Consider the following 20,016-nt stretch of genomic DNA (forward strand, 5'->3'; position numbering starts at 1 on the left):
GTGAAATAGATCGCCAGTTCAGGTTCGATGCATGAGACAGGGCACTAAGGGCTGGTGCATTGGGACAACCCTGAGGGATGGGATGCGGGGGAAGGTGGGAGGGGGGTTCAGGATGGGGGATACATGTACACCTGTGGCTGATTCATGTGAATGTATGGCAAAAACCACTACAGTATTGTAAAGTAATTAGCCTCCAATTAAAATGAATAAATGGATTTACAAAATAAAAAAATGTGGTATGTTATAAAAATTATTTGTAAAAATTTTTATAACATGATTATTTAAATTTAATGTTCTGGTTATTAGAAAATCTAAATAATCAATAATTTTCCTTGGAAGGAAAGTTATGACCAACTACATAGCATATTCAAAAGCAGAGACATTACTTTGCCAACAAAGGTCCGTCTAGTCAAAGTTTTTCCAGTGGTCATGTATGGATGTGAGAGTTGGACTGTGAAGAAAGCTGAGCGCCGAAGAATTGATGCCTTTGAACTGTGGTGTTGGAGAAGACTCTTGAGAGTCCCTTGGTCTGCAAGGAGTTCCAACCAGTCCATTCTAAAGGAGATTGGTCCTGGGTGTTCTTTGGAAGGAATGATGCTAAAGCTGAAACTCCAGTACTTTGTCCACCTCATGCGAAGAGTTGACTCATTGGAAAAGACTCTGATGCTGGGAGGGATTGGGGGCAGGAGGAAAAGGGGACGACAGAGGATGAGTGGCTGGATGGCATCACTGACTCAATGGACGTGAGTCTGAGTGAACTCCGGGAGTTGGTAATGGACAGGGAGGCCTGGTGTGCTGCAATTCATGGGGTCGCAAAGAGTCAGACACGACTGAGCGACTGAACTGAACTGAACTGAAGAAAGTAACCAAACATGTAGGTTCAGCATAAATATAAACTTTATGTTATTCAAACACATGTGGCTTTATTAAATGAAAATCACTCTTTAAAAATAATTCACAAGAAATTTTCAGTCTGTGATTCTTTCAGAAATAAAATTGCAATAGATGGAGAAGGAAAAGTAACAAGATTTCACACATGTAAATAACTTCTAAACTCAATTTCTTACCAATACATGAGGGCTACAATTTACAGTGCATTTATGAGCTTCTTAATGACCCAGACTTCCTTTCTGGGCAGAAGGCTCCCTAGGATAAAACCAAAGCTGTTGTTGCTGAAGAAGAATGTTGTGGTTTATGCATTGTTACTCTGCTCACAATTTATCCAGAGCCTGTAATTTACAGAAGGTCTGTTGTTCACCTCATTCATCAAAGAGAGACACTAAGGAGAAGAAAGCTGTACACACACAAAAATTAAAAATCTATTTGTTGCCCTTGGCAAGCTTTCATTTCTTGTTCAACTCAGTTTATTGTGTTTAACTCTTATTGGTTTATTTGGGGCTCTGCAAAAGAAAAATGAGCCTGCTTTGTTGATCTCCTATAGAAACTGCCTCCCAGAAAGTCTCCAGGTTTCCTTATCATTTTGTGTCCTTACTGATGATACTAAAAGGATGGTTATGGGTCAAAAAACAAAACAAAAACAAAAACAATTTTCCCACCATATTTCCTATTTTGCATTTGTATTTAAAGTAATCAGTGATGCTTTATAAATTATTTGAAATAAATATAGCAGCCAAAAATTGTCTCTTCTTTTCCAATAAATCACTACAGAGAGGCACTCTGATATAGAGTTTAAGAGCTTATAACTCCTCTCACCTGAGTGGATCTTAAGCAAGTTACTTAGACTCCCCAGACCTCATTTTCCTTACTTATAAATGGAAGTAATAATATTACTCAAATTTCCTAGGGGAATAAAAAGTATTAGATGAGTTATTGCTTATAAAACATTTAGGAGTGTCCCCCGCGTACATCACAAAAGTGACAGCAATCGTTACAGACCTTCCAGAGTTCTTTGCTTATTCTATCTGCTATAGACCGAATGTTTGTGTCCTTCAAGCACTGAAGCCCTACCTCTCAAGGCGGCTATATTTGGAAATAATACCTTCAAGGAAGTAGTGAAAAGAGGTCCTAACAGTGGGTGGGGCTTTGATCCCATGGGATTTGTGTCCTTATAAAAACAGACAGGAAAGAGTGCTTTTGCCCTCCCTGCACTAACAAGAAAAGACCACGTGAGCACACAGTGAGATGGCAGCCGTTTGCAACCCAACAGGAGAGCTCTCACAAGACATCAATCTTGCTGGCACCTTGACCTTGAACTTCCAGTCTTCAAAACTGTGAGAAAATAAATTTCTATAGTCTAAACCACCCAGTCTATGGTATTTTGTAACATAGTTTGAGCAGACTAAGACACTATGTATTCTCTGATATCATTTATAAAATTAGCTGAACTAATTTTGTTTTATTCATTGAGATTTTTTATTTCTGATTTTTATTGTGTCTTTTTTTGGGGGGGTTTCTTGTAGACATAGAAGAGCTTATCCTAAATTTTATATACAAAGGAACAGGCTCTAGAATAGCTAAAACAATCTTGAAAAGGGTAAATAAAGTGGGAGGAATCAGTCTAACCCTTACTAAGGCTTACCTGTATATAGAGGCATCAAGATGTGTCATAATAATGGAATGGTAGACACACAAATTAATAGAAAAAATAATCTAGAAATAAACCCACATAAATATACTCTACTAATTTTTTACAAAGTTACAATGCCCAGCTAATAGAGGAAATATAAGCCCTTTAAATAAATGATGCTAGAACATTTAGTCATCCACAGATACAAAAGTAATCTTTCATGTAAACCTCACAGTTAAAACAAAATTTAACTCAAAAGTCTCCTAGATTTAAACGTACATTTTAGGGGACAAAAAGAGAAAATATTATCTTGGACTAGGCAGATAATTTTTAGACTTGACAACCAAAAGTGTAATCCATAAATTGACACATTGGATCTCATCAAAGTTAAAGACTTTTCTTATGTGAAATGGGATGGAGCCATTTCCTCTGTTCAAAAGATGAAAAGATAAGCTACATATTGGGATAAGATATTTGCAAACCACATAGCTGATAAAAGACTAGTTTCTACAACTAGTATCTACAATTCTAAAATTTAACTTTGAAAAAAATGGGCCAAAGAACTAAATAGACATTTCTCCAAAGAAGACATACAGATGGCTAACAAATGCATGAAAAGATGCTCAACATCACTCATTATCAGAGAAATGCAAATCAAAACCACTATGAGGTACCATTTCACACCAGTCAGAATGGCTGCGATCCAAAAGTCTACAAGTAATAAATGCTGGAGAGGGTGTGGAGAAAAGGGAACCCTCTTACACTGTTGATGGGAATGCAAACTAGTACAGCCACTATGGAGAACAGTGTGGAGATTCCTTAAAAAACTGGAAATAGAACTGCCTTATGATCCAGCAATCCCACTGCTGGGCATACACACTGAGGAAACCAGAAGGGAAAGAGACACGTGTACCCCAATGTTCATCGCAGCACTGTTTATAATAGCCAGGACATGGAAGCAACCTAGATGTCCATCAGCAGATGAATGGATGGGAAAGCTGTGGTACATATACACAATGGAGTATTATTCAGCCATCAAAAAGAATACATTTGAATCAGTTCTAATGAGGTGGATGAAACTGGAGCCTATTATACAGAGTGAAGTAAGCCAGAAAGAAAAACACCAATACAGTATACTAATACATATATATGGAATTTAGAAAGATGGTAACAATAACCCTGTGTACGAGACAGCAAAAGAGACACTGATGTATAGAACAGTCTTATGGACTCTGTGAGAGAGGGAGAGGGTGGGAAGATTTGGGAGAATGGCATTGAAACATGTAAAATATTATGTATGAAACGAGTTGCCAGTCTAGGTTCGATGCACGATACTGGATGCTTGGGGCTGGTGCACTGGGATGACCCAGAGGGATGGAATGGGGAGGGAGGAGGGAGGAGGGTTCAGGATGGGGAACACATGTATACCTGTGGCAGATTCATTTTGATATTTGGCAAAACTAATACAGTTATGTAAAGTTTAAAAATAAAATAAAATTTTAAAAAAAATTAAAAAAAAATAAAAAAAAAGATATTTGCAAACCACATAGCTGATAAAAGACTAGTTTCTACAACTAGTATCTACAATTCTAAAATTTAATGATGAGAAAATAGACAATCCAATTAGAAAATGGAAAAACAAAAAGACATGAACTGACATTTCATAGAATAATATGTTTAGGTGGTTAATAAGTACATAAATAGATGTTTGACATCATTACATATTATAGAAATGCAAATGAAAATTTCAATGAGCTATCACTGCCTAGCTATTGAAATGACTAAAATTTTTAAAAATGACACCAAATGCTGGAGAAAATGTGGAGAAACTGGATCATGCATTGCTAAAAGAACTTTAAAATGGTACAAACACTCTGGCAAATAGTTTGTCAAATTCTGATAAAACTAAATGTGCAATTACCATGTGATCCAGCAGTTGCATTCTCGGGCATTTATCTAAGGCAAATAAAACTTATGTGTACATAGGCACCTGCATGTTAATATTCACAGAAACTCTACTTGTAGTAGCCCCAAACTAGAAACAACCCAAATGTCCTTCAATGGGTAAATTGTTAAACAGATGAGGCCATCCATATCATGGAATACTACTCAGCAGTGAGAAGGAACAAGCCACTGACACTTGAAACAACCTGGACGTGTCTTCAGAAATTTATGCAGAGTGAGAAAAGCCAATCCCCAAAGTCTACCTATTATGTGATTCCATTTATATAACATTGCTAGAATGACAAAATTATACAGATGAAGAACAGATTAGTGGTTGCCAGGGGTTAGGGATGAGGGTTGTCCAAGGAGGTAGATATAGTTACAAAGGGGCAGCACAAGAGATCCTTGTGACAAGAAAACTGCTTTTTGTCATCACTGTGATGGTGATTACACAAATGAATGCATGTTAACTAGTAATATCTGAACAAGATCAAAGAATTGTGTCCATGTCAATATTCTGTACTACAGTTTTGTGGGATTTTATCATTGGAGAGAACAGGGTGAACAATACATGATTCCTCTATATCTCTTAATTTCATGTGAATGTACAATTACCTCAACTAAAATTTTAATTTGAAAAGTAAACAGTATGAAAATAAAAAAAATAAAACAAGAGAGATTGTATAATCAGTTTGTTAACTTTGTAATTTTACTATCATCAGGCAATCCAGATATTGTGGGTAACTGATATAAGATTCTGTACAGCAAGGTTCCTAGAATATAAATAGTTTATACATTTAGTTGTTCTCCTAATCTGTTCTTTTAATATCAGAGCTTTCTGGTCCTTGAAAACCTCAATTTGTAATTGGACTTGATAGAATAATTAAGACTACAGGAATTACCATGCAGAGCATTAGTCTCAAATTTTCCAGTTAAAGAAAAGTTGAACTTTTGACATGGATATAAAACAGGCCCAGAAGGCTGCTGTTCAGCAGTTTGATTCTTGGATTCAATTTCTGAACACTTTGAAGTCATTTTATGCCACTTGACTCAAATCATTCATCTCAGAGAAAATTTGTTAGCTAAATATCAGCTCCTTGGTGTTAGTCTATAGACTTCACAGAGGAAACCTAGGCTGTCTAACAATGTTTAAAAAGATACTTCTAGCTCAGGCGGCATGCTTAAGTAACAGAGGATGCCTTCTACTATAGAAGATTCTGGCAGTAGGATAGCTTTGCTATCAGTAAATATATCAAAAGGAAATAAATAACACATTTCGTGCAGTAAATGAATTGCAACATAATTCCTGCTGAGAAGAAAATCTTCCCGGAGTTTAAAATATTTTAGCATCCTTTCTTTCCTGTTTCTAGTAATATGGTAATTTAGAGTAGCTATTATTATAATTTGTAAAAGACATAATGGGGATTTGTTGGCTTGAGTAACTCTCTGCATGTGCTGTAGGCTGTCCACTTTGAAGATACCATCTTCTTCTCTCTGGTTTCAAAGACAGCCTCTGCGATAAATGTGTCAGCAGAATCAAGCTGAACAATATCTAGGCAGTATTAATTACGGGTAAATCTAAGGTATTAAAATATTTGTTTTCAGACTTAGTTTTAGTTATTAGATAAAGACAATAGTAGATCATAGTTACAGATTAGTAAGAAGATGTTGGTAGCATTTTAAACAATCATTATTATAGATGCTCTTTTAGATTTCTCAAATCCTAAAGTCTCTTTCCTTTAAAAAGTATAGCAAGTGAATTTATATTGTCTTGTCATGTGATCACACATAATTGTCAGCTAGACATCAACATAATGTGATGAAATAAGAAAATTTTTCCACACTATCACTGAAGGCAGGATAATTAACATGTGCCATGATTTTAATTTTATTGTCCCTGAATTTTAATTATTACAATAAATACATTTGCCTCAATAACTCAAATCTTAAAAAAGTACTAAATCCTTTGATGGAACAGGCAACTAAAAACACAGGTATGAGGCAGCTTACCTTGGGGGACTGGAAATAAGAGGGAGGAGATTAACGTTTCTATTTTGGAACAATATTGAAATCAAGGTCTAAAAAAAAAAATAAGTACAGCTTGGACAGTATCTATCAAAAGTGATAGCAGCTCTTTTGTCATTCGCTGCATGCTCAGATTTCTTCCATATAATATATAGCTATTAACAAGAACTCTATCTTCTAATCTTGGCTGCCTTAAAAACATTAGCAGGGGCAATTTATCATCATATTTCTTATTAAGGCTTGGAAGACACACTACACAGCAGTGGATCCTGGAAGTTGGAACTGTGAAGAAAAATCACTCTATTATTTTCTCACTGATTGTGGCTAATGTTAAAAATAATTACTATTAGAAGATCTGCCTGTATTTTAATTGATGATTTTCACAGATTTAAAATTCCATTCCATATTATCTAGAATTATTCACAGTTGCCTCTTTTCCTCCCTTTTATTTGGATATTTTACAATTGCTTAGAGTAGTGTTTCAAGTTTTCCCACTCAGCTGTCCAGACAAATCAGTTTCCTATTAAGATGCACGGAACAACCACTGGGCACTGGCCCAGTGTGTGTAAAACAAAACCTAATTATGGTTTGCTTGGGTGGATAACATAGCCAAAAACCTGATGTGCTCCTTCAGTTATTATTTATTCCTCTTTACTGTCTAGTTCTAGGCTTCGAGGTGACGCTTGTGGTAAAGATCGCACCTGCCAATGCAAGAGACATAAGAGATGCAACTTCAATCCCTGGATCAGGAAGATCCCCGGGAGAAGGGCATGGCAACCCACTCCCGTATTTTTGCCTGGAGAATCTCATGGACAGAGAAGCCCAGCCGGCTAAAGTTGCAAAGTGTCAGACATGACTGAAGCAACCATTTTGTTCTACGTATTAATAATTCTTTAGAAATATTTTCTTTTCCATATTTTACACTAAAGGGACAAATTTCAGCAAATAACTGATCATCGCTCTCATTCATAAAGAGATATCATTGGTTTTCACTTCTAAAACATTTGATGAAACTGAAACAAATATCCTGCTTGCCTTGATCTAAATGATCATGTCATAAAAACAGAAATGATATGAATATATATGCTTCTTTCTTTTTTTCCAATATCCAGGTTACCATATTATAAACCACGGATCAGTATTTTGTTTTTTTGTTTTGCTTAGTAAGGTATCTTGGAGACAATTCTTTAGAGAAATATAGACAGCATCTCCATTCATTTATAGTCATGTATGTATGCATCACAATTTAACTGGTTCTGAATGATGAATGTTGTGATTGTTTACTTTTTTTTCTATTCCATACCACACTTTACTGAATAACTCTGTGTGTTTACTCTTTTATTGCATTTGTCTGAAACTGGAGGATAAATTTCTACATATGAAGCCTATACTATATAATATTTGAGCAATATTATGACATTCTAATCTGCAACAAGGTTTTTGAACATCAACTCTATTGATCATTTGAATTAGATCGTTCTTTGTTGTGGAAGACTGTCCTGTACGTTCTTAGATGAGCAGCATCCATGGCCACATTAGATGTCGGTAGCACCTCCCCTCCTCCCCACCATAACCATTTCCCCCTTTCCACTACTCTGCTCTGTTATGTTTGTGATACCAAAAATGTCTCCAGATATTGCCAAATGTTCCCTGTGTGTATGTGTGTGTGTGTGCAGTCAGTCATATTTGACTTTTGTGATCCCATGAACTGTAGCCTGCCAGGCTCCTCTGTCCATGGAATTTTCTAGTCAAGAATAGTGGAGTGGGCTGCCATTTCCTTCTCTGGGGGATCTTCCTGACCCAGGAATTGAACCCGCATCTCCTACGTTGGCAGGCAAATTCTTTACACTGTGCCACCTGGGAAGCCCAAATGAGAGAATAAAATCACTTCCCCTTAAGAGCCACTCTTCTAGGCAGTTATATCATTTACAGAATTACCAGCTGGGTAAGACTGTTTGCTTTACCAACCGGGTGTGACATCAAGCTTCAGAATTTTCAACATGTTGATGAGGATGGGAATGGAATCTCTGTATCATTTCAACTTGTATTTCTCCTATCATGATAAGATGAGCATCCTGTTGTATATTTTTTGCCATTTCTCTGAATTGTCTGTTTATCTTCCTTATACTGTATATTTGATCATCTCTTTTTACTTTATCATTTTAAATTTCTGACCATTATATGTTAGAGAGATTATTTCTTTGCAATATGAAATGTTTTTAATACAGAATTTATTACTTGTCTTCTGACTTTTGTTATGGTGCTTTGATGATATAGATTTTTATTGTTTTTGAAGCTATATTTATCAATCTTTATTTTTATGACTTCTGAATTTTGAGTCATAATTAGAAAGAATTCCTATTCTATCTTTTCCCAGGTGTTCATCTATATTTTTGTATAGTGCATTTAAAGATTTATCTTTTATGTATATGTATCATACCTGAAATTTATCTAATATTGAATGTATAAACCATGTTTATGCAGCTTTCTTTATAGTGATTTTAAAATTACAACATTCTTTTATTGGTTTTTTTCCTTTTAACTACTAGAAACATACAGTGATAAAGAATCTGCCTGCCAGTTCAGGAGATGTGCGTTCAATCCCTGGGTCAGGAAGATCTCCTGGAGAAGGAAATGGCAACCCGCTCCAGTATTCTTGCCTGGAGAATCCCAAGGACAGAGGAGCCTGGTGGGCTACAGTCCATGTGGTTGCAAAGAATTGGACACAACTGAGTGACTGAGCTTGCAATACATGCAAACATACTATTAACCAAAAGACCATGGCTTGAGTGGACATTGGAAGGTACAGTCTAAAGCTGCCTTATATTTATTACATGAATTTTTAATTCTATGAGAAGAGTCTGTTTAGTAGAATCAGTACTCTAGATTTAAATGCAGTTTTATAATTTTTTTAATAGTAAGCGTATTTTTCCATAGTTGTATGGGTTTCATTTTTGTTTTGCAATAGGTCAACATGAAAAAAAACTCAAATGCAGATTTCTTTTAAGACAAACTTCATTACTATAATATTTGAAACATATGAAGTAACATGTGGGCGCTCTCTTTGGGAGCTCCTTGGGTTTTAATATAAGAAGCACTAAGCATATCATGTGAAGATGTGCCTGTGCCTTTAAAAGAAATTCTTTTATAATAAAAATCGGTGTACATAGACAAAAACCTTCCCTCTGAGCTAGGTTTATTTTTAGGTAAAACCACAGAATCTAATCAGCTTTCCTGTTATAATGTAAAGTGGAAATATAAAGATGCCTGATTATTTTGTGTTAGGACCAACTGTTTCATTCTATCATCTGTCTTTTTCTATCAGCTCCACTGTGATATTCTGGAATAGGGCCCTTGACACATAATAGAAAGCTTCAGAGGAAACATTAATATGTTCCTTAGTTCAGGTAGTCTGTGTTATCACAGAAGCAAATGAAAAGTCTCCCGACCTTTTCATTTACTTCTCTGACAACACGCTCTGAGAGGAAAGATTTTTGCCAGCTGTTTTAGTTCTAAATTACAGTGCTGTGATTGGTTTCATTTCTAGGTCACCCATAGCAACCATTATATACAAGTACAAGACGAGCAATGGATGCATGTGAAATTCTTAGGAATTTAAGTTCAAATGCTGTAAATTTATTACCAAGAAGTTTTTGTTAGCTTGGATCTGGCAGGGTAGGATTAATTCACATCACTTGTTCATTAGTTTTTTTTAAGTTTCATATACTTTACTTTAAAAATGATTAATTTTTATGCATAATCCTCGTTAAGAGTCAAAACAGGATCAGATAGTTTTGAGATGTGTCCCACTGGCCTCCTAACAGGCTTTTTGGTGGAAGCAATAAAGTTTGGAAAAGAGAATGAAAATCAAGAATTTACAGCTAGTGTACCTCCACTCTTCAGAATCACGTTTCAGAAGTGACAGATCTTAATTCATGCCGGTATTGCTATTTTTCCCTCTTTTTTTCCTTACTTCTTATTTGCTTAGTTGTTGTTTTTCTCTACCTGATTTGTTTCTTCCCAGTTCTTCTCAGGAGCTGAGAAGCCCACATGGATAGAGAACCTTGGCTTCTGACATCTCAGTACTTTCCAGATGTTTCCACACCTCTGATTTCACACTGGTGCTTGAGAGTGTCTTGGCAGAGGGAGTTCACCTCAACAGGTAAAATTTTAATCCCTGAGGTTCCTTATTTTCCTACTATTCAATGATACTACAAATTGCCTTTTGATGAGTGCTTAAGCCAGAAGTTTACAGATTTATGAATAAAGTGCCAGATGGCAAACATACTAGTCTTTGTAAGTTATATGGTCTCTGCTACAGCTACTCACATCTGCCATTGTAATGCAAAAGCACCCATAGAAAATATATAAGCAAATTGAATATGACTGTGTTCTAATATAACTTTATTTGTATATACTGAAACATTCATTGCAAGAGTCATAAAATACTACTCTTGATTTTTTTTCAATCATTAAGATAATGTAAAAACCATTCTTAACTTGAAGCATATGAAAAAAAAAAAAAAGGAGGAGGGCCATATTTAACCCAAAGGTCATAGTTCCCTAGCCCCTGTTCTAAACAATGATTCTTCACCTTGAGTGTGCATTAGAATCACTCACAAAACTAGTTATAACAGACTGCTAGGCTTTACCCTCAAAATTCCTGATTCAGTTCTTTTGGCTAGGGCCCAAGATTTTTCTCTAAGAAATTTCCAGGTAATGCTAATGTTATCAGTCTAGGGACCACGTTTTGAGAACCACAGTTGTGTTTCAAGGGTTAGCGAATTTTTTTTTTAAAGGCCCAGATAATAAATATTTTCAGCTTGGCAAACTATATGGTATCTGTTACAGCTACTAAACTCTGCCACTGTAGCACAAAAGCAGAAAAATTCAGTCATGTCCAACTCTTTGCGATCCTATGAACTGTCATCCGTCAGGCTCCTCTGTCCATGGGATTTTCCAGGAAAGAAATACTGGAGTTAGTGCCCATTTCCTGCTCCAAAAGCAGCAAATGACAATAAAATAACTGAATGGAGATGCAGTATTCTAATAAAACTTTGTTTACAAAAACAGGTAATGGCTGGATTTGGTTTGTGAATGTCATTTGCTCACTTAGCATTTAAAAGTGCATGGGTGCTATGTCGCTTCAGTCGTGTCCAACTTTTATTAAGTGGAAGACAAGAAACCTATTCATGTTATCTTGATGAATAAAGTTTAAAAAAGTCTTTGCCTAACTTTCTGAGCATATAATGATAAAAATAAATTTTAACTTTTTTTTAATAGTTTATCAACATTCATGTAGCTAGATCTGTGTGAGACTTCACTGATAAATAAGAAAATGTGCATGAAAAAAAGCATTGCTTTTGCTCCTCCTTTATTGCTCTGTTGGCTGTTAAGAAGTAGATTTGATTGTTTTCACTAAAAGATACTTGTAGATATTTATCAAATTAGCCTGAGAGCCAGTATCATAAAACAACACCCTCTAAATTATCATTTTTCCTTGAACTTTATGACTCTATTTGCATTCTAAGACACTATTTTGGCTTTAAATTCCAAATATTTTACCTAGTTTTGTATCATATGTATGTTCTTAGATACACCAGGTTATCAAATATCTCAGAGAATCCCAGAGCACACGGGTCTGTGGTATGTCTGTGCATGCACACATGTATTCACGAATAAAACAATTTTCTTTGCTAAACTATTTCAGTTTTGTCTAGATCCATTTTCCTGTGTGGCAGGCTAAGTTACATTTTTATTTCATCCATTTCAAATATCTGGTGATTTGTCCTTCCAGTCATAGTTTAGAATTAGAGGACGGGAATAATGATAGAGAGCTACAGATCTATGGATGGACAGCTCCATGTTTGGATAAGAAGATGCTGGAGTCCTCTAAAGAGCAGAATTAGAGGACTTTGAAGTGTAGCATTAAAACTAACCATTCTATCTCTTATAAGGAGCCCTCCCTCTCCACTTCTTTCTAAGAGAATTCTCTGGTATCTTGCCTGGTGTAAATGTCTGATGTATATACAGTTGCCATTCATAAAATTTCAAATAACACCCTTGTTTTCAGACTTTCTGTTCTCCTGTGTCCCTGTCATACTAGCTGTCTTTGAATCTAAATACCTTAGAGTGAATATATAACATCATGTTACTTCCATACACATACAACATCCTCAGATTTGATTTGTAGGGAACTTAGGGACAATGACAATACATTCTTCGTGGGGGTGGGGGGGAAGCATCCTAAAACTCCAAACATTGACTGAAGTTTGTATCAAAGAAACAAAATTTAGCTTATCAGTAAGCACTGCCATCTTTAACAGATAAACTTTACAACTGAACGACCTAGTTTACAAGTTGTGTATTGCTAAGATTGTTGGTAGATGCAAACTGTTTGACTTCTAGAAATCCAGGCTACTTTTTATCAATGCAATCTGGACCATCAGGCACTAGTCTTCATTCTCTTTTCACAGGAAAGTGAAATCCACTCAGTCGTGTCCAACTCTTTGCAACCCCATGCACTATATAGTCCATGGAATATCTAGGCCAGAATACTGGCGTGGGTAGCCTTTTCCTTCTCCAGGGGATCTCCCTAACCCAGGGGTCAAACTCAGGTCTCCTGAATTGCAGGTGGATTCTTTACCAGCTGAACCAGAAGGGAAGTCCAAGAATACTGGAATGGGTAGCCTATCACTTCTCCAGTGTCTCTTCTCGACCCAAGAATTGAACCGGGGTCTCCTGCATTGCAGGTGGATTCTTTACCAATTGAGCTATCAGGGAAGCCCATAGGGGAGCCATCTGTTTCCCTCCAGGCCTCCTAAACTCATGCTTGTTACTTTCTCATCATGTAACAAAGACAGTAGAATGCCTTTCGGCAGAAAATTTACCTAACTGCATTATTTCAGACAGGTTCTTGAATTTCCTTAAAATCTCTTGGCAAGTTTTCCATTCAGATTCCAAATGGCTTATACATGCGGCAAAATGCCTTTGGTTTGGTAAGGTGTGACAGCACATGTCAAAGTCAATTGCTGTCAAATCCAATTTATTACTCTATTGAAAAGTTGGACATGTTTAAGTTCAGCTTAATTGAGATTGCTTATTACACACTATCTTCCCTGAGTGGAAATAAAGTGAATGCCATTTTAAGTATAGGAGAAGTTTCAGCAATAACATAAAAATAGCATATGATGAGCAGATAAGAATCCTATGTAAGGCACTATTATTTGCCACCACAACTGCTTCTAATGTAGCAGTTCTGTGTAACACACACTCTGCAAAGGAAGCGAAAGCAATCATAAGCATTTTTACAGCCAAAGGCTGTTCATGCTTTTATAGTATTGATTGTGTCAGCATTTTACTTATAAATTCCCTTTTGGATAAGTGTATAGCAAAGCTGTAAACCTCCCAAAATTATGTTTTAAAAAATCATTTGTGTTTAAAATAAAATAACTTGAGAATATTTTTAAAGACTAATCACTGTTGTCCATGTTATTAAGTAGCAAACGCCATCAATGAGTCTGTGTGACAGAAAGGCTCTTGGCAAAAGTAGATGGACAATCAAAGCAAACACTGAGACATTCAGAAATGTTTAGAAATATAAAGTACTCACAGGAAGCTGGAAAAGTATTCAGTTCAGTTCAGTTGCTCAGTTGTGTCCAACTCTTTGAGACAACACGGACTGCAGCACATCAGGCCTCCCTGTCCATCACCAACTCCCAAAGTTTACTCAAGCTCATGTCCATTGAGTTGGTGATGCCATCCAACCATCTCATCCTCTGTCATCCCCTTCCCCTCCTGCCTTCAATCTTTCCCAGCATCAGGGTCTTTTCCAATAAGTCAGTTCTTTGCATCAGATGGCCAAAGTATTGGAGTTTCAGCTTCAGCATAAGTCCTTCCAATGAATATTCATGACTGATTCCCTTTAGGATGGACTGGTTTGATCTCTTTGCAGTCCAAGGGACTCTCAAGAGACTTCTCCAACACCACAGTTCAAAAGCATCAATTCTTCGGTGCTCAGCTTTCTTTATAGAACAACTTTCACATCCAAAAATGACTACTGGAAAAACCATAGCTTGGACTAGATGGACCTTTGTTGGCAAAGTGATGTCTCTGCTTTTGAATATGCTGTCTAGGTTGGTCATAGCTTTTCTTCCAAGGAGCAACCATCTTTTAATTTCATGGTTGCAGTCACTATCTGAAGTGATTTTGGAACCCCCCAAAATAAAGTAGGTCACTGTTTCCACTGTTTCTCCATCTATTTTACACGAAGTGATGGGAACAGATGCCCATAGTTTTCTGAATGTTGAGTTTTAAGCCAAATTTTCACTCCTCTTTCACTTTCATCAAGAGGCTCTATAGTTCTTCACTTTCTGCTATGAGGGTGTGTCATTTGCATATCTGAGGTTATTGATATTTCTCCCAGCAATCTTGATTCCAGTTTGTGCTTCATCCAGTCCATTATTTCCCATGATGTACTCTGCATAAAAGTTAAATAAGCAGGGTGACAATACACAGCCTTGACATACTCCTTTCCCTATATGTAACCAGTCTGTTGTTCCATGTCCAGTTTTAACTATTGCTTCTCGACCTGCATACAGATTTCTCAGGAGGCAGGTCAGGTGGTCTGGTATTCCCATCTCTTTCAGAATTTTCCACAGTTTCTTGTGATCCACACAGTCAAGGCTTTGGCATCATCAATGAAGCAGAAGTAGAGGTTTTTCTGGAACTCTCTTGCTTTTTCGATGATCCAGTGGATGTTGGCAATTTGATCTCTGGTTCCTCTGCCTTTTCTAAATCCAGCTTGAACATCTGGAAGTTCATGGTTTATGTACTGTTGAAACCTGGCTTTGAATATTTTTTATCAGTACTTTGCTAGCATGTGAGATGAGTGCAATTATGCAGTAGTTTGAGGATTCTTTGGCACTGCCTTTCTTTGGGATTGGAATACAAACTGACCTTTTCCAGTCCTGTGGCCTCTGCTCAGTTTTCCAAATTAGCTGGCATATTGAGTGCAGCCTAAGTATTGAGTGCAGGAAAACTATTAGAAAATATAAAATATTTTGCTTTAAAACTTCAAGCAATAGATCAGAATCCCTGTTACAGACACCACAATATCCTATACTTTTTTTCATGGTATTTACAAAAGTTACATTTAGTTAATTACTGCTTGAATACTTTTGGGGAAAAAAAAAAAAACATCTCTCACAAGATTGCAAGTGCATGGAGACAAAAACCGCACCTCTCAGTTTTATTCCCAATCATGTATATTGACTGCTATCCATAGTGTGTGTTCAAGCTGAATGACAAACTTACATTGTAAAAAGTACTTATTTAGTTTTTTAAATAATTTATTTATCAGTAATACACATGAGTATCATCACTTTAATCACTTATTTCAGTTTCTTAACTACATTTTCTTTTACATATAAATAAAATCCTATTTATAGACAACTAATTTCACTTTAGTGCATATGGCTATCTTTATCCCTCCCTAAATAATTTTTTGAATTTCTTCTGAATCATTTTTCTGAATCTGAATTTGTTCTGAATCTTAATAATAAAAGAAAATCTAGTTCTGAAAAATGGGTTTTACAGAGGAATAACCTACTACATTTTTTTTCAGTTTTTTTTTTAAATTTTATTTTATTTTTAAACTTTACAATATTGTATTAGTTTTGTCAAATATCGAAATGAATCCGCCACAGGTATACTCGTGTTCCCCATCCTGAACCCTCCTCCCTCCTTCCTCACCATATCCTCCCTCTGGGTCGTCCCAGTGCACCAGCCCCAAGCATCCAGTATGGTGCATCGAACCTGGACTGGTGACTCATTTAATACATGATATTCTACATGTTTCAATGCCATTCTCCCAAATCTCCCCACCCTCTCCCTCTCTCACAGAGTCTATAAGACTGTTCTATACATCAGTGTCTCTTTTGCTGTCTCATATACAGGGTTATTGTTACCATCTTTCTAAATTCCAAATATATGCGTTAGTATACTGTATTGGTGTTTTTCTTTCTGGCTTACTTCACTCTGTATAATAGGCTCCAGTTTCATCCACCTCATTAGAACTGATTCAAATGTATTCTTTTTAATGGCTGAGTAATACTCCATTGTGTATATGTACCACAGCTTTCTTATCCATTCGTCTGCTGATGGACATCTAGGTTGCTTCCATGTCCTGCCTATTATAAACAGTGCTGCGATGAACATTGGGGTACACGTGTCTCTTTCCCTTCTGGTTTCCTCAGTGTGTATGCCCAGCAGTGGGATTGCTGGATCATAAGGCAGTTCTATTTCCAGTTTTTTAAGGAATCTCCACACTGTTCTCCATAGTGGCTGTACTAGTTTGCATTTCCACCAACAGTGTAAGAGGGTTCCCTTTTCTCCACACCCTCTCCAGCACTTATTGCTTGTAGACTTTTGGATCGCAGCCATTGTGACTGGTGTGAAATGGTACCTCATGGTGGTTTTGATTTGCATTTCTCTGATAATGAGTGATGTTGAGCATCTTTTCATGTGTTTGTTAGCCATCTGTATGTCTTCTTTGGAGAAATGTCTATTTAGTTCTTTGGCCCATTTTTTGATTGGGTCATTTATTTTTCTGGAGTTGAGCTGTAGGAGTTGATTGTATATTTTTTAGATTAGTTGTTTGTCGGTTGCTTCATTTGCTATTATTTTCTCCCATTCTGAAGGCTGCCTTTTCACCTTGCTAATAGTTTCCTTTGTTGTGCAGAAGCTTTTAAGTTTAATTAGGTCCCATTTGTTTATTTTTGCTTTTATCTCCAATATTCTGGGAGGTGGGTCATAGAGGATCCTGCTGTGATATATGTCGGAGAGTGTTTTGCCTATGTTCTCCTCTAGGAGTTTTATAGTTTCTGGTCTTACGTTGAGATCTTTAATCCATTTTGAGTTTATTTTTGTGTATGGTGTTAGAAAGTGTTCTAGTTTCATTCTTCTACAAGTGGTTGACCAGTTTTCCCAGCACCACTTGTTAAATACGTTGTTTTTAATCCATTGTATATTCTTGCCTCCTTTGTCAAAGATAAGGTGTCCATATGTGCATGGATTTATCTCTGGGCTTTCTATTTGGTTCCATTGATCAATATTTCTGTCTTTGTGCCAGTACCATACTGTCTTGATAACTGTGGCTTTGTAGTAGTGCCTGAGGTCAGGTAACATTTAAACATGGATTCAGTTATTGAATAAAACATTCAGCCCCACCTTTTTTAACTTTATTTTTTCAGCTTTAATGAAGTATAATTGACAAATAAAATTATATTTAAAATGAATAATGTGATGATTTGATATACATATACATTGTGAAAGGATTCTATTTAATTAACATATCCATCACCTTATGTATTTATCTTTATTTTTTCTTGGTGAGACCATTTAAGTTATACTCTCTTAGTAAATTCAATCATTTCAACTATGCAATACAGTACTACCAACTACCTCAGACCTCATTCATCCTATAACTGAAGGTTTGCAACATTTTACCAACCATTCCTTATTTTACATCACCCTCATTCAGACCATGGCAATTACTTTTACATTATCTGTTTTTGATTATTTCTCTTTTTTTTCTCCAGGGGATCTTCCCAACCCAGTGATCAAACCCAGGTCTCCTGCATTGCACCAGATTCTTTACCAGATGAGCCACCATGGAAGCCCTCTACTTATTTTAGATTTCATGTATAAATGATAATATACAATACTTAATTTGTATAGCTTATTACACTCAGCATAATATTCTACAGGTTCACCAACGTCGTCACAAATGACAAGCTCCTTTTTTTAAGGCTGAATAACATTGTTCTAATATATATAACACGTTTTCTGTAACCATTAATTTGTTGACAGATACTTAAGTTGTTTCCATAGTTCTATTATTTTGAATAACACTGCCATGAAGATGGAAATACAGATATGTACTCAGGATAATGAAATTTTTTCCTTTGTATATATTTCCAGAAGTAGGATTGTTGGATCATGCATTGTGCTGTGATTAGTTGCTCAGTTATGTCTGATTCTTAGAAACCTCATGGACTATAACCCACCAGGCTCCTCTGTCCATGGGGATTCTCCAGGCAAGAATACTGGAGTGGGTTGCTATGCCCTCCTCTAGGGGAATCTTCCCAACCCAGGGATCAAGGCCAGGTCTCTGCATTACAGGCAGATTCTTTACCATCTGAGCCATGAGGGAAGCCCTACTGGATCATATGGTAATTCTATTTTTAATTTTTTGAGAATCTCCTACTGTTTGCATAATGACTATAACAGTTTACATTCCCATCAATAGTATACAAAGCATCCCTTTTAAGAAATTCTACCAAGGTGAGATTTTCATAGAAAAACATCCTGGTTTTCACCATCAGACCTATATCATTATAGGAAGTGTTCTATGTGGCATATAGGTCATATCACATAGGATGCCTCTCATTACACAGGGGGCAGTAATGCTGCAGGAGGATGGGGAGGGGAACAGGTAGGAAAGAGTGATTTTATTGTTTTTAATGCTACTATTACACAAAATTATATTATGATTTATAGATTTAAGTATAACTGCACTTACCTCACACGCTATAAAGTAATGATCAAAAATCGCCAAGCCAGGCTTCAGCAATATGTGAACTGTGAACATCCAGATATTCAAGCTGTTTTTAGAAAAGGCAGAGGAAGCAGAGATCAAATTGCCAACATCTGTTGGATCATCCATGGGGTCGATCACTTTCACTTTTCACTTTCATGCACTGGAGAAGGAAATGGCAACCCATTCCAGTGTTCTTGCCTGGAGAATCCCAGGGACGGGGGAGCTGGTGGGCTGCCATCTATGGGGTTGCACAGAGTCGGACATGACTGAAGCAACTTAGCAGCAGTAGTTGGATCATCAAAAAAGCAAGAAAGTTCCAGAAAAACATCTACTTCTGCTTTATTGACTATGGCAAAGCCTTTGACTGTGTGGATCACAATAAACTGTGGAAAATTCTGAAAGAGATGGGAATACCAGACCATCTGACCTGCCTCTTGAGAAATCTGTATGCAGGTCAGGAAGCAACAGTTAGAACTGGACATGGAAAACAGACTGGTTCCAAATAAGGAAAGGAGTACATCAAGGCTGTACATTGTCACCCTGCTTGTTTAACTTATTGTAGAGTACATCATGAGAAATGCTGGGCTGGATAAAGCATAAGCTGGAATCAAGATTGCCAGGAGAAATATCAGTAACCTCAGATATGCAGATGACACCACCCTTATGGCAGAAAATGAGAAGAACTAAAGAGCCTCTTGATGAAAGTGAAAAAGGAGAGTGAAAAAGTTGGCTTCAAGCTCAACATTCAGAAAACTAAGATCATGGCAACTGGTCCCATCACTCCATGGCAAATAGATGAAGAAACAGTGGAAACAGTGGCAGATTTTATTTTTGGGGACTCCAAAATCACTTCAGATGGTGGTTGCAGCCATGATATTAAAAAACAGTTCAGTCACTCAGTCGTGTCTGGTTCTTTGTG

The 20,016-nt window shown here is 36.6% G+C and overlaps 1 long non-coding RNA gene across 1 annotated transcript; it reads left to right on the top strand.

Annotated features, from left to right (window-relative positions):
* Positions 1-2,110: 2,110 nt before the first annotated feature.
* Positions 2,111-18,237, top strand: LOC129658499 (uncharacterized). Its single transcript, XR_008717369.1, has 3 exons — positions 2,111-2,231; positions 10,521-10,658; positions 18,097-18,237. It is a non-coding gene; the product is annotated as an uncharacterized LOC129658499 (long non-coding RNA).
* The last annotated feature ends 1,779 nt before the right edge of the window (positions 18,238-20,016 follow it).

The sequence above is a fragment of the Bubalus kerabau genome, chromosome 8 (assembly GCF_029407905.1).
Source record: "Bubalus kerabau isolate K-KA32 ecotype Philippines breed swamp buffalo chromosome 8, PCC_UOA_SB_1v2, whole genome shotgun sequence".
In the NCBI taxonomy this organism is placed as follows: Eukaryota; Metazoa; Chordata; class Mammalia; order Artiodactyla; family Bovidae; genus Bubalus; species Bubalus kerabau.